Raw genomic sequence first — 16863 nt, 5'->3', positions numbered from 1 at the left:
AAAACATCACAGGGAAAGAGTCTATCTTATTTTCTTAAGGGTGTGTGAGCGTTACTCTAGATAGGTGCCTTTTGGAATAGTTACAGCACACAATGGCAAAGGGTTTCTTGAGGGTGACTTTTCTTTGTCCCAGCTGATCTCCTTCTCCCTGACCCTGTCAGTGTCAGAGCCTTTAGGTAGCAGGCAATTTTCATCATCCCTCCCCCTTGCCTCTCTAGTGTCATTCAGTTACGTTTTTCAGGTTGCTTTGATCTTCTCCCATGTGACTTTTCCCTCCAGGGTATTTCCACTGTGCTTTCTCAGAGGAGGAGATGACAGCCCCATGAAGCATAAGCTGCATGTTCCCCAAAGCCAGGAAACTCTTCACGGTTTCACACGAATGGACCTGGGCCTTCTTTCTCCTTTATTGTTTGAACAGAATTAGGGGGTTCCTTTGAAGGCGTAGCCACACAATAGCTGTCTTCCAAGCCTTTGCATGATCTTATTTCCAAATAACACCCTTTCCACTCACCTACACCTCTGAGCACCAGCTGTTTTTCCATTTAGAACAAAACTGTGCAACTGCACATTAATTATCCTAGCCAAGGGACAGGTCAGGTGGGTCTGCCTTTGCACACACCAGCTTCATATATTTCCTACGCATCCATCACATTTTTTTTCTGGTCCTCTTCAATGATTTTGCTAGGGATGAAAACTAGTACGTTTTCAGAAGTTACTTGGGACTTCTACTCTGCTGTCCATGCTATAGGAGTAATTCCTTGGTATACTCAAGAACTGTCACCCTGTACAAGTGAAGTCAAAGTATCAAGTGTTTTAAACATGCAATCCTGCACCACAGTGCACAGGAGAGGTGTTCACTGCACTGACCCAGTGCGGTTCTTCTAGGCACTGACTTCACAGAAATTCAGTCAACTCAGTGGATGTTCGACTATTCCAACCACAAACACACTTTCCGTCAGTTTAGTTTTGCTAAAAGTACTTTTGTAGGGCAGAAACAAAATACCTATCACTCCTCACATCAGCATATTTTGATCAAGTTTAGGATGGCTAGTGTTGAGCCATTAGATGGTACTTGACTCGTAGTTGTTCTCCTATGCAGGTACCCGGATTAAATCACAATGAAAGTTGCCTGAAAATTTGTTGACACTTCCTCCTTCCCTCAAAATTCAACGAATACCGTTTGTCAAAACCAAAAGGAGGTGTCATAGAAACTGGTGTGTTTCAGGTCTGGGATGGAACCTTAGAGGGAGAAAAACTCTTCAAATCACTTCAGGTTTCTTCCAGTAACAGAAGAAAACAACTTCCATGTAATCCAAGAAGAGAAACAAAGAGAAGGAAGCAGGTGGGGGGGAGCTAACAATATACTGCTTCCAAGTGGACACAAAATAAAATACCAGCACATATCAGAGATGACTGCTCATGATCACAGTTATTTTACCATATGGCTGTTCTCAAGTTCATCAAAATGTTCATCCTTCAGCCTCTCTTACCATTCACTTGTGTCTTAAGAAAAGCCTCCACAGCACCATAACTGAAAAAAAAAATACATCTTATTCCATCTGAAGACAGTCTGAGCTTGCTGGGGAAACAGATAGAAACTGCTGGACCAACAACTGTGAACTCTGATTTGTGCATCAGAAATTTTTCCTGTGCTGATCCAAGAACATTTGGGTACGCAAAGTTTCTCTTTAGAGACACAAGTTGCCTGAGTCACCTGAATGTTCTAATTACCTAATGAAATGATGTTACAGAATATTTCCACAATCTCTAAGTTGTTCCACAGTCTGTCATTCTCTACCACCTTATCTAAAACTGAGCTTTAGAAATACCAGGCTATCATTAAAACTCAGTAGCTTCTTCCTCTGACTGCAATATGTTCATGGTTATTTTGCCAAACAGCAGTATCCAGTTCATAGATTAAAAAAAAAATTACCATGGTTTTAAGACCTAAAGAGATGGCAAACTGTATCACGGGATGAATTCTAAGAAGAGAAAAAAGACAATTATTCTTTGTGAGGTTTCTCTTAAAAACAGACTAATTCACTCGCACACATGTATTCTCAATTTGGGTAACTGCTGCTGTACCACAGACTGCACACACAGGCAAATGTAAATTGATACAACTTTATCAAATCCGAGTATCTAAAAATTACAAATAAAGGCCACAAATCTCCTGGTATATTTAGAACAATAATAAAGATTTTATAAAATACCATCACGTTTACCTGCTAGTTTTTATGGTGATGCTATGTTCACTAATCACATATGTTTATGCTTTTCTCCAAAACTAGCTATTTGCTTTAAAAAATAGGTAAATAAATAAAGGAGATGGTGTAGAATCTGAACTAAACTGTAGGATCCATGAGCAGGAGATTCCCAGTCAGACAGCTGACAAAGTTGTTAATATAATTTAATCACAAAGAGAGCCAGAGGTAAAACATGTGGCAGGGAAAGCAGCTAAGAACAGAATAAATCACCTGCAAGAGTTCCTCCTGCTGAACTGAATGTATCCATCCGTGGCAAGGTTTTCATAGCACTCACATGTCCTTTGACTTTTTTAGATTTGTGGGCACTTGACACCTCTGAAAATCAGGCCAGTGAGAAAATGAGACTATCTCAGACTGTAAAGCTAGCACACCAAGCAGGAATGTACCTACCTACCTAGACCCAGTCTTAGGCAAAGGCAGGGAATTTGTTGTCTGGGAATGGCAGGCTGCCAGGTGTAGCCAAGACTCATGCAGGAATGATTTGGACAACTTGGTTTTCTGGACACACATTTGGGTTAGAGTTAAAACTAAACCAGTAAAAATCCAGTCTACATGGCTTAAAAAAAAAGATAAAAGTATGACCTACATCTTCAGAGTCCATGGAAGCAATAAGGACAAAAGTCCATTCCAGATGGATTCAACCAGGTCCAGCCCCATAGCCTCCCACAGACAAGAGGGGTACCAGCTGTATGAGCCAAGCATAGATCTGAACAGACACTTTTCACCTCTTGCCTTCATAGTCTCTCACTGCTGCAGGGGAGAAATCAGGTTTTTTTGATGCAGTGATTACAGTAAGATATATATTCTTGATTTTTGAGCTGACTCAATTCATCTTTGAACCTCCTCCCCTTTGAAGTTTAGTATGTAGGCTTACCCTATGAGACAAAAAAAAGAAAAAAAAAAGAGTCTCATGATGGCCAAATTGGATTTGGAATAAGGTTAGAGCTTGCCTTTGGCTTCCAAAACCAGAAAGCCCTGTCAACGTAGACTAATACATGGCACCGTTAAGTATGGATAATAAATCAAAGCATTCTAGTCAACAGACTATACTTTGTCCGAGTGGGAGGGATGACATAGTAAGATGTCATGATTTGTCACTGCCTACTTATAAACTTTACTGCACTAATTTCTCTTCTAATGTGCTATTTGCACTCCCTCTCCCCTTCTAGGTTACTTAAACAACTCAGCAGAAGACAGACAGGATGCTAAAATGCTCAGTAACCTCCATTTTTCTTCCCAGTAAGCACATGCTGCTGAGGAAACACCACTCCAAGCACAGCTCCAGATTTCACAAGAATAAGATTTCTCACGAAGATTTCTAGCACTTCTCTGCCTCAGTGGATCAGAAATACTCTAGAAAAAAAAAAAGCATGTCTCATGGCAGGGCAATAATTCCACTTCTGGCCAAAACTAGAAAGTGAACAAATGACCAGAAATTAAGAAAAAATAATTTAAAAAATGAATCTTCAGAAAGGTCACTTTTCCAGAGAGAAATAAAGGCTCTTATTGGATCTTTCACCAATTATCTTTGGTCAACAAATAGAAAATTCTCATAAAAACTCCCTCATGAAATCATCTTAGCTCACTGTTCTGACACAGAGACACATGCCCCTGAATTTTACCTGGCAGGACACATCACTGCTCTGACAACAAAAGTGATAAACAGGTCTGCAACCATAAGCATCCGTCAGGACCACATAGCTGCAAGAAAACAAAACACAACTAAGAATAGTAAACCGAGCCTGGCAAGAGCTCTGTGTTTTTAATTATGAAAGTACTTGGCAACTGGACGGTGTTTAGTCCCCTTCCTTCTCTTCTATGAGGGTAGCAATGTCGCTCCATACTGGAGCTATAGTTGGAGGCAGGTAGAGCACTAGAGCAGGACTCTGCTCCTTCCACGTTCCAGAAAAAGTCTCAGCCCATGCCAAGTCCATCATTTGCATAGGACCAGGAGAGTGGATGGAGAATGCTCATTCCTCTGACATGCTGACCTCCACTCACAGAAACACCAAGCCAGCAACCCTACAGCACAGCCAACAGATACGTGGTATGCAGTGACTTTCCTTCAGGCACAGGCATAAATTTCTTGCTGAGTTGAAAATATTCCCATTAAAAAAAAAAAAAAAGGAAAACTGAGTTTTAATAGGAGCAGAAATATAGAAAATACTAGCACATTGAGCACAACTCATTAAGAAATAAAGATCAAAGATTGCAGCTAGACCCAACTGATTCCAAAAATAAACTTCGTAGCTTCATGGGAACCACAGTAACCAATGGCCAAAGGCTCATCTCTTCTGTGTGGCATGGAAGTCCGCAAATACAGGGTGGGTGGAAGAAGGTGCAAATGAAAATAAGTCTGACTAAACCAGCAGGATTTGTAAATCAGAAAGTTCATTGTAAAGCAGGAGCTGATAGCTGCAATCAGAGGTGGGGTGCATCTGTTTTGCACAGCCCAGTTCCTTGATGTGCCAGCTGATCCTCATCTGAAAATTCATACAGGAACCGCTACCGCTTATCACAGAATCACAGAATCACAGAATGTTAGGGATTGGAAGGGACCTCAAAAGATCATCTAGTCCAATCCCCCTGCCGGAGCAGGAACACCTAGGTGAGGTTACACAGGAAGGCGTCCAGGCGGGTTTTGAATGTCTGCAGAGAAGGAGACTCCACAACCTCCCTGGGCAGCCTGTTCCAGTGTTCTGTCACCCTCACTGAGAAGTTTCTTCTCAAATTTAAGTGGAACCTCTTGTGTTCCAGCTTGAACCCATTACCCCTTGTCTTACTGTTGGTTGTCACCGAGAAGAGCCTGGCTCCATCCTCGTGACACCCACGCTTTGTATATTTATAAACATTGATGAGGTCACCCCTCAGTCTCCTCTTCTCCCAGCTAAAGAGACCCAGCTCCCTCAGCCTTTCCTCATAAGGGAGATGCTCCACTCCCTTAATCATCTTCGTTGCCCTGCGCTAGACTCTCTCCAGTAGTTCCCTGTCCTTCTGGAACTGAGGGGCCCAGAACTGGACATAATATTCCAGATGAGGTCTCACCAGGGCAGAGTAGAGGGGAAGGAGAACCTCTCTCGACCTACTAACCACCCCCCTTCTAATACACCCCAGGATGCCATTGGCCTTCTTGGCCACAAGGGCACAGTGCTGGCTCATGGTCATGCTGCTGTCCACCAGGACCCCCAGGTCCCTTTCCCCTACACTGCTCTCTAATAGGTCATTCCCCAACCTAAACTGGAACCTGGGGTTGTTCCTGCCCAGATGTAAGACTCTACACTTTCCCTTGTTATATTTCATTAAATTTTTCCCCGCCCTGCTCTCCAGCCTGTCCAGATCTCGCTGGATGGCAGCACAGCCTTCTGGTGTGTCAGCCACTCCTCCCAGCTTCATGTCATCAGCAAACTTGCTGATAGTACATTCAATTCTCTCATCCAAGTCATTGATGAATATATTGAATAGTACTGGTCCCAGAACTGACCCTTGAGGCACTCCACTAGATACAGGCCTCCAACCAGACTCCGCCCCATTGACCACGACTCTCTGGCTTCTTTCCTTCAGCCAGTTTGCAGTCCACCTCACTAGCCGATCGTCCAGTCCACACTTCCTCAGTTTAGCTGTGAGGATGCTGTGGGAGACGGTGTCAAATGCTTTACTGAAGTCAAGGTAGACCACATCCACCGCTCTGCCATCATCAATCCACCTTGTTATGTCTTCATAAAAGGCTATGAGGTTGGTCAAGCATGACTTCCCTTTGGTGAAGCCATGCTGACTGCCCCTGATGACCCTCTTATCCTTGATATGTCTTAAGATGGCACCAAGGATAAGGTGTTCCATCACTTTCCCAGGGATGGAGGTGAGGCTGACTGGTCTATAGTTACCCAGGTCCTCCTTCTTGCCCTTTTTGAAGACCGGAGTGACATTTGCTTCCCTCCAGTCCTCAGGCACCTCTCCCATTTCCCAAGACTTGGCAAAGATGATGGAGAGTGGTCCAGCAATGACTTCAGCCAGCTCCCTCAGCACCCGCGGGTGCACCCCATCTGGACCCATGGATTTATGGATGTCCAGATTGCTTAATTGCTCCCTAACCCAGTCCTCATCAATTAAGACAAACTCCTCCATTGCCCTGCCTTCCTCTGGGGCCTCAGGGGTACGGGGCTCCTCAGGACAGCCTCCGGCAGAGTAGACAGAGACAAAGAAGGCATTCAGTAATTCTGCCTTCTCTGTATCTTCTGTCACCAGGGCACCCATCCCATCCATCAGTGGGCCTACATTGCCTCTGGTGTTAGTTTTATCTGCCATGTATTTGAAGAAGCTCTTCCTGTTGTCCTTGACCCCTCTTGCCAGGTTTAACTCTAAGGAGGCCTTAGCTTTCCTAGTTGCCTCCCTACATCCTCTGACAACAGCCTTATATTCTTCCCAAGTGGCCAGCTTCCATGATCTGTAAACTCTCCTCCTTATAGCAAGACAAACTCCATCCTTAGGTCTACATTTTTGAGAGGGAAATGTAGACAATGATAGACAACCTATCCATCCATTAATTACACATACAACTCATTATGAAAGACTGTAGAACTATATATTTGGACAAACAAACTGTAATGGGACTAGAGGACACAAAAAGAACATCTGAAAATGACCACAGGATGCTTGCCAGGCCAGCTGCTCTATCGTGAGTAAAGAGCTGAAGATACCCCTTTTTGTTGCCCAGAGTTCATGGCTGAAAAAAAACCCTACTGTTCTGGCAGGGACTGCAAAGAAAATGCAGCACTTAGATGCATGCTAGCCTTGATGTTGCCCAGAGTAGAACTTCTCTTCTACCCAGAACTTGGCAGGTAGGAGAAGCAAGAGGAGGGAAGCAAAAAATGAGGAGAGTTACCAGGTCCTCTGGAGCACCATCCACCTTCTGAGCAGTATTATTTCCACTTGCCCTACAAGCAGGCCTTATTTGCTGATGCAAGAAGACCTGGTTTTCAGCTGAGCAATGTTCTACCTTGTACAGTGAATAATGAGCAGAAAAAGAGGAAGCACAGACTCTCCACTCTGTTCTCTGCTCCACAGTCCTCAGAAGAGTGTTTTCAATGATTTTTAATTCCTTAAATATTCAACTCCATCACTGAAAGGCACCCACAGACAAAGAAAATAGGATTTGTGATAGAAGAGAGTAACTGACATTTGGATGCATATGGAAGAGAGAGAGATGGAAGAGAAGTGACAGAGCAATTGGGCAGAGCTCTGTGATTATATGATGTCCTGTTCTTTTCAGGGTTTTAATGTTCCTAGACTGTTTATTCAGTAAAGTTTCCTGCCATAGCTGGGTTTTTTTGAGCTCTCAGTGACTGAAGTCACTAGATCTATTTAACACCACATTCGCTCAACTGCTGATCAGTTCCTTTCCTTGCTTGTTCTGGGAGGTCATACCAGATACACCAAAATGGGGTCATTATGCCATATGCTTATTTACTATGTGTGCGTTAGACCTTTTGCGTGCTATTTTTCACTTGTTATCCATCATTATATGTATTTATCTTGGAGTACCATATGGAGCAGTAGGATGGGGTATATATATGGAGTCAACAGATGGTGAGACTCTGTGTGATTAATATGTTCTCATAACTTTTTATTGTGTCTTTTTCTTATATGTTCTACTTTCAAAGTGTCATTACTTTTGTTGGCCCTGTTCTCATTTCTTTATTCTCGTATGCTGTTAAACAAACATTAAAAAATTCAATGTCTGTTTTTGAGATGTCTTTACAGTGTGCCAGTTGTTACCTTCATGAAAATAATTCATAGATCTTTGAGGCCAAAAGGGCCTATGTGCTCTCATCTCTGTGTCTAACACTAGACAGAGAATTTCACCCTGCAGCTTCTTGAGTTAAAGGACAGTGTTGCACCCAACTACTGTATGAGCACCGTCAATATTTTATTGTCTGTATTTCACATGGTGGTAATTCTACAAAACACTAAAAAAACTTTTAGAAAATGAAACTATGATTCATGCTATTAAATTGTAACTTAAACGCAGACAGAAGGGTGCACATTGAGTTAGAAGTAGTTTACCATGCACTGGAAGCACTGAGGAAACCCAGCTAAGATGTCCACATGTGCACTAGGACACATAACAGGGAAGCAATTTTGCACATGCTTTGGCCTGACCCTACATATCACACTTCCCAGACTGTGAACAGCTTTGCCCTGTCTCATTTTGGCAGTCTTTGCTCAGCAACACAATGGTTTCACTTTCCAGCTGCGGCACAGGAGGCACAAGGATGTTTCCCCACCTCATTCATTGCTTCCAGGAAGTCTCTTATATCTCCCTTATCTGAATGGGAAGGCATGCTATCAAAGGTCTCAGTTCAGCTGTATTGCCTTTCCTGCCAGGTATATTACTTCCATTACATGGAATTCGTGTGTCCAGCACCACAATTCCGGCGCTCACTAAAATCACTCAGAGCAACTGGCCCTAATGTCTGTTGATTTCTGTTGCCAGGTTGAAATGTTGCTTGAACGTGACTGCCTCCTCTCCCCTTAGTCCACATGCATTCTGAAAACAAGGAATACTTAATTGTTTACTGCATTCTTCGGGGAAGAACTTTTGTTCTTATAGTAGTATGATTAGTTCAGGAAATCTACATGGCAGTGTATACAAGCTAAAACTTTTATCCTGATCTATAAATATCTAAGGTCTCACATCTTTATTCATCAGAGACCAGGATTAGATTAAATGTAAACTGTGACTTTCAGAAACTGCTGCTGCAGATGAGACCATACTGAAAAGTCTAAGCACAGGGTGGTGAGAAAAGCCTATTTCCAAATCGTACAGGAGAGGATCTGTAAACTTTATGCTCATATTCTGTGATTTCCCTGAAATATGGTTACTAGAATGTTTTTATCTTGCAGCTTTCTCTAGATGCACCATACCTAACACAATATTGCTTAATAGTAAGCCACTAATTAATAACGAAGGAGTAAGTAGCTTGCAATGATATATAGGCTGAAGTATATCACCAGTAGCCTGTTATTCTCTCATCCAGCAAATTGCTATTGAAGTCAAGGCAGATTTGCAGATATTAATAGAATGGATCAGTATAAAAACAAGACTTATTTTAATGTGAGGTTCTGGGTATTACAATTAGTTCATGAAAATTATACTGTGCCTATTTGTAGCAAGACAGATCACAGATAGCAGTGGTGGCCCAAAAGCTGTTTTGAATCTGACAGTCATTTCAAATAGTCACATACATACCGATTACATCCTCTTCAGATCATATAGGAGAAAAATATATGGGTTTCTGAGTTGTCTGTTTTGCCCAGACAGGGTCAATAGAGACAGCAGCCTTAGATGACTGTCAATGATTATCAAGATTGTCAATAACTGTCAAGACCTGGACCCCAGGAGGTAACCAGAATTTATGGAAATACCCTGTTTGGAGGTAAGTAATCACCTGAGGCATCAGCAATGAATAACAAACATTGAATGTTGAGGCCTTTTTTTGATACGGTCTTGAAACTCTGTGTTATGCTAGCGTTGATCATCAATCCTTCCTATGTTTACCTGGGGAAGAAGGGTGTGTGGAACAACACGGGACCTTGCTAGCTGGATGTGCAGGCGTAAACCTATGTATTGCATAAAGGTTGATATTACTGGTAAGCTAGAGCTCAAACGCCTGGTGAATCAGACTCAGTCAGGCTTCAAGTGATAAACAAACACCCACAAGCTGAATGACAAAATGTGAAAAAAGAGACCAAAGATATGTCATCAGGGTTGGTTCTGCCCATCTGTAATAGCCTGATGATAAACAGTAGCAATTTCGTCATTTTTCTACTAGACAAAGCCCTGCTAAAATAAAAGGTAAATTCCACAATATATTCATAAATATGGAGGACTGTGAGAGAGGACCATGAAATTTGAGTGTATCAGTTAGCTATCAGCTGGCTGACTACTGTTCCTTTCCAGTAAGTAGGAAAAAAAAAAAAAAAGGAAGAACTGAATAAGCTTTAAGCTTTTACGTTTTTAAATCCCTTGTTTGATTCAACTAGTTTAAGAAGAAGGAAATGTGCATTGTAGAAATCCAGGAGGTAGGTTACTGTCTTTGCTGACATCCCAGAAATACAGGGAATATCCTTGTTGGGTCATTTTCAAGAGCTCTGAAAGGTCTAACTGCTGAGGATTTCCCAACCAGAGTCTTCTGCATGTTCCTAGGCAAGAAGGATTTGGCAGTAGATCCAGATATATCGTGAATGCCTTTCAAGTTCTGCAGGTTCAGGTTGTATGAGCACAGCGTGTTTATACTGAAGGAGGAGTAGTTATCACAGAAGAAGAGGTGAGGAGACGAGAAAGAGAAAGACTGCATATATGGGATAAATGTGTGTTAATGCTGTGCTGAAAATATGCTGTGACGATAACAGATGTTACAGCTGTTACTTTTCATGAACATAATGTATGGGCAACAGCAGAAGTGTGAGCTAGTATGGCAGTACACTGGATTAAATCTCCTCAGAAATAAATTGTTTTCACACAGTTGTTTTTAAAATACTCCAGAATGTGTGCTTTCGGTGCTTATGTGCTCACTATAAATATTTTCACTTTGAATAATTATGTGGTATCTTTTTGATAAATAACATCTGGTTACCTGTACAAAAAGACCTGAATTCAGTATTTCAATACTGTGCCTTGACACACTTGTACACTGGATTAAATCTCCTCAGAAATAAATTGTTTTCACACAGTTGTTTTTAAAATACTCCAGAATGTGTGCTTTCGGTGCTTATGTGCTCACTATAAATATTTTCACTTTGAATAATTATGTGGTATCTTTTTGATAAATAACATCTGGTTACCTGTACAAAAAGACCTGAATTCAGTATTTCAATACTGTGCCTTGACACACTTGTACACTGGATTAAATCTCCTCAGAAATAAATTGTTTTCACACAGTTGTTTTTAAAATACTCCAGAATGTGTGCTTTCGGTGCTTATGTGCTCACTATAAATATTTTCACTTTGAATAATTATGTGGTATCTTTTTGATAAATAACATCTGGTTACCTGTACAAAAAGACCTGAATTCAGTATTTCAATACTGTGCCTTGAATTTTAGTCTGTCAGGTATCCTAATACGCTTCAGTTGATACATCTCTTCCTTGTGCTGCAGGAAGCATCTAAATGGAAGTACAAAGAGAAACATTGACTGTACATACCTCATGCTGGTATTCTACATATATTAAATAACTTTAAGAGCAGAATGTGTTGTACTGACTAATGTGCTCCAATTCTGAAGGCTTCTTTAGTGTCTATAAATGGTACAGTTTACTTTCTGAACCTGTATTTTCAAGACTGTTTTCTATAAAGAGCTTTGGCTGTTCAGCTACATAGTAGCCCGTACTGAGAAAATCACTTGAAATTCTTTTAGCAAAAAAAACCCCACGGTCTAAGATCAGAAGTCTTCTCTTCTGTGTTGCTCATCAGTTTGATCAGGAACGTGGTGCTGACAGAAAGAGAAGACAACATAATTTAAGTAGGCTAGTAGAAAAGCAAAAGAAAACATAGTTTTTTGGATGCAGACATCAACCTTGATTTTACACCAGCTATATGTTGACAAAGAGGTACATACACTGCACTTTACATACTAATGAGACCTCTCCACTGATCTTTAATCAAACCCCAGCCGAGCCTCTCTCAATATTTTTCCTTGATATCTGGGTTTTACTACCATTTACTAGCCTTCAAACTTGCAAATAAAATATTTTTTCCCCTCCATATGCGTCCAGTTTGATTATTTCTCCACAATGGTTAGTCCTTTGAGTTTCTTGTTGTTCGGGGTTTTAAATAACATTTTCTAAATACTTATGAATCAACTTATCCAAATACTTATAAACCAATTTCTGTTTCATGAATGCTTTATTTTTGCAGAAAAGCACAAACCTTTCTCATTGCTGACAGGTGACAAGAAAGCCTTCCTGTCAATTTGTTCTGTGCTCAAGACCAGGTAAGAAATTTCAGCTTCCTCTTCAGTATCATACGCATTCCAGAATACAAACTAATCTGGTCATTCCTTAGTCTAAGCAGTGAGAAATGATCACTTTTGAGTGCTGGGAAAAATTATACTCTTACTTGCACAGACATAACACGAAAACAAAGAAGCCCTCTTAGACATCACATGGTCCAGACCAGGTTGCTTATAATCAGCATATGATCCAAAATATCATTTCGTGTCTCGACTTCGGCCACCCTCTGGAGCAAGGAATGAGTCTTGTGGTTTCAGCTACAGGAAGGTTTTGGGTTGTAGCTTCTCCTGTTCGGGGAGGTCACCACCCTGTGTAGAGAAGGTACGTGGAGCCACGGGATGAGGAGATCCACTTGCTGCCCCTTCTCAGTCTCACAAGCCCTCCTACCCTATCCCCTTTAGACATACCTTGAGCAGATTCTCCCCACCTTGAGCAGCATTTTGCTCCACTGAATGTGTCCCAGTGAATTTGGGAACATAGGTCCCACTGAGTTTCATGGGAGCTAGGCAGGAATAAAGCACAGCTCACCACCAGTAAGTGGGAAAGACACGAAGATGCTAGCGTGAACAGGTAATGAATGATGACAACACATATTTTAAATAAAATCAAAATGCTTGCTCAGTGTAAGTAGATTCGAATGAAAAGACAAACACTGAATTGCAGAGGATATCTTGATTCCATTTGGAAAGATGGAAGTGTAGTGTTAAACAAGAAAATGAAAATGTTTCCTCCTTTTATCTTTGTTTTGTACTGGCATGAGAACAGAACCTTGCATTTTCCAGACACTATTAGGAAACACATTTATAATAATACTCAAACATAGCTATTACCATATTTAAATATTTCTTCACTGTTTATTACTTTGACTGTCAGCTATAGCTGTTTCTAATTCAAGATGATTACGACATGCATACGAAAGAGCTGAAGGGAAAGAGGGAACAACTTTTATTCCTGAACAGCTTACCTCTTCAAAAAAGAACAATGTTTACTGAGATAAATGAAGAGAGGGTGGTTGTTTTAGATCACTATGACTAATGTTAAGAAACAGCTGGTAAGGAATATTAGGTAATCACATACACAGGCTGCACATTGGGAACATTACGCTAACATACCTACTATAATTTTATTCCTTTCCCCACGCATTTAGTGAAAGCTGCAGCTGTGATACTGGCTTTTGAACATTAGAAACTATGAGGAAAAGCAGCATGAATCATCATCTTTTACTTGTGTTATTTAACTTAGTCACTCAAGTGCAGTTCTTCTAAGAGAACAATAATAGAAGGAAAATGATAGTTTCTTTCAAAGATTTGTGAAGATTCTTTTCCTCTTTCCTTTCCCCTTTTCCCTTTCCTTTCCCCTTTCCCCTTTCCTTTCCTTTCCTGTCCTTTCCTGTCCTTTCCTGTCCTCTCCTTTCCTGTCCTTTCCTTTCATCTTCTCTCCTCTCCTGAAAAACAGCCAGTTCAGCTAAAATACTAGTACTTCTATCAAATATGTACAGCTAACCTGTCCATTTCCTGAAGAGTATATAGGCTGTTAAACTATTCAGAACAGTTACTTCACCTGCCCCAAGGCACTTCCATTACTCATAGGCTAGAATTGGTAACTCAGTTGACTGAAATGTGATTCAGGCAGTTGTAGCAATACTGAAAGTAAAGATACTTTCAAAACCCCACAGAAAGAACTAACCATTTTTGTTCTTTAATGGAGATAATCACTAGGATTTCAATTAGTTTGGAGTTCCAGCGACCACAGAGTAAGTCACTCAGATATATTTGAAAATCTCACCCAGGACCTCAGACATGAAGAGCGGTTCTGCAGTTGAGCACTGGCGATGGCTCCCGTTTCTCTTCTGTGGGTTTGAGTTACATCTTCAAAGCAGGTTGTGCCTTTCATAAGGCAGCACTTTTGTTCCACTGGTTCAGAACAAACCTGCTTAAGTACGAGAGAGACAGGAAGGTTTATTCTGTATTGGCGGCAAGTCGTATCCTCATTGCTTCTCTCTCTGATCCCTTTACAACAAATTCTGGTGAAGTAATTCCATCTCATGTCAAGTTGCTTCTAGTGGCCTTGTGATTAAACACACTATTGCTCATCTGGTCATCCACTTAACCAAGGCCAGGCAGCAATTAACTTTATTCCTTACACAACTGAAGGCAGGCCTGCAGCCCTAAGCAAGTTCCTCTCTGCTCAGCACTAACCAACCTGCTGCTTTTGTCTCAAAACCACCATTTCCTTCCAGGTTTATGCTTCTGTGAGCATGAGGAGACCGTACAAGTCAATTCACACAGAGAAGGGTCTCTACTGCTTCTGGAAATGCAACTACCTTGGAGTTTCAAGAAGCCACCTTAAAGCCTGGAATGTTCCTGGAAAACTGTGGTTCAGACATCAGGGGTGCGTGGACATGCCTGCAGACACCAACAGGAGCAGTCCTTAAGAACCCTGAGTGTTATCAGAGAGGGATGAGGAATTTACAGGACAAGCACTTGCTGCCTCAGGTTCTTCTGGATGGTGCACGATAGGGAAACCACAGTTCAAGCTGTCCTTACCTTCTCTGTGTGGCTAGTAGAGGACTCCATCTGTCCCAGGTTTCCCCAGTACTTTTCACGCACATGCAGACGCACATGCACAGAGCAGATCTTACTGTCTGTGGCACTGTGGTTCACAGTTTGACCTCCAAGCTAAGGGGTTATTTGAGTAAATAAGAAACAGACACTGCGATGACATTTCTAGTTTCAATTTGCACAAGAGCACATGGAATTATGCAATGTAAGGAACGCCTGCATGTAGTATCTGGCCATGCTTCGACATTTCATTAGTAGCCTTTCAAGCCTTCCCCGTCCATATCTCATTTCTCTAGCTGTGACTTTTCTTCTGGATCACAGATCTGTTAATGCAGGCTTACTGAAATGCTGATGAGGCAGATACCCTGGGAACAGCCCTATGCCCTTGCCACGGTAAGTAAGAGGTGGGAAAGAAAGCCGTAAGGAATAAACATGCAGTGTCTTAACATCAAACAGATATTTTAACAGATGCTGTAGAATGTTAAAAAAAAAATTCTGTGCCAACTGACACACAATAATGGTCTTACCTTACATTTTCAAAGGAAGACACTGAACAGAGCAAGACTTTATTGCTGCAGAGCTGTGCATAGCCAAATAGGAAAGTGCTAGAGATCTGGTCAGTGGCCTCTCTCCAACCTGAAACCTCCAGGGTCAGGGAAGGATCATTGCACTCATCCACCTGACATCTCTGGTTTTCGAGTTCTAGATCCTCTCTTTGTCATCCAAAAGATGGAATCAATTTTTGTCCCCACAGTTAAATCCTAAAAGTTGGTCCCTTACGTTATGTCCCCTAACTTATCCCTGAAAGTGCAAGCTCTCCAGTACACTCCTTAGGTTTCTACAAGTACAAGGTAGAGCTAAGTAAACCAAAACCAAAAGTCAGAGTTATGGACAAAGTTCATAAAGACTCCACCACTATTTACTTCATGCCAAAATAAATACATGGATATATACAAAAATAAGGCCTTCCTCCTTTTTACCGTTCTATGAGAGCCTTCCTTTGAGATCAGTTCAGATCTTTTGGACCTATGCAGGGAATTTCCAACCAAATCACACCCTTTTCCTGAAACATGGGGTACTCCCAACTCACCGCATCTTTTCTAACCCAACATCTCCATTAGAGCACCTGTCTCCAATCTTCTCTCTTCCTGAGGACTTTCTGTGTTTCCCCATCTATATGTGAATCTTTTTTTCTGTCTGATAATTTTATTTTAATGCATACATTCTGTTCAAAGACAAGACAGCCAGAATGGTTTGTTCTAAGCATTGATTCAAATGTTTTCTCTTTCAATCACTAATCATTGCAATTTAGGAGCTAACTAATGCCCTTGCTCTGAAGAGATATGATAGAGTCTCACCTGCAAAAATGGAGGCACATGAGCAAAAAAGTATTTATTATACAACAACATGCACAGCCAGAGCTAAAAAATGTCTTCATGATATCAACCAAATTCAGGCAAAAGTTTCTCACATTGTGCAGGTCAGTGAGTTAGGGACGTTTAGGAACACCCTGTATCTAAGGAAAATCATGCTCTTAAAGAGTGCCAGTGGTACAGGAGAAGGCAGAGGTGGTCTCCAGCTGACCACCCATCACTACCAGGCCATCCTTTGATCCTACCTCCTGCAAGACGAGTGGCAGACAAACTCTGGAATATTTATTTAGCGGAGTTGAAAATATCACTGTATCTTGTTGCATACCTCTTTTCTGCACCTCCCTGCCAGAGATTACAACCTTGATAGTGCCGGCAGTGGAAGAGGACACAGGTTGGCCTGTCAGTTCATTACCTAACTCACATGTATAAACTGCTGCAGAAGGTGTAGTGACCTGGGGCAGCCAAGGAACCAATGCAAATCTTGCTTCACTACCTTTGCAGCAGAGGCAATAAACCCTGGCAAATGATGCAAGTGTGAACCAGCCATCCCTGCAGACCTCCGCAGTCAAATCCACCAGAGCTAGCCCCCAAAGGCCAGGCCTGCAGCACCAGATGTTCTCTGGCATGGCTCTCATCTCTAGACCAGTGGATTCT

Source organism: Caloenas nicobarica, chromosome 2 (assembly GCF_036013445.1).
Source record: "Caloenas nicobarica isolate bCalNic1 chromosome 2, bCalNic1.hap1, whole genome shotgun sequence".
Classification (NCBI taxonomy): Eukaryota; Metazoa; Chordata; class Aves; order Columbiformes; family Columbidae; genus Caloenas; species Caloenas nicobarica.
This window is presented reverse-complemented; position numbering follows the sequence as displayed.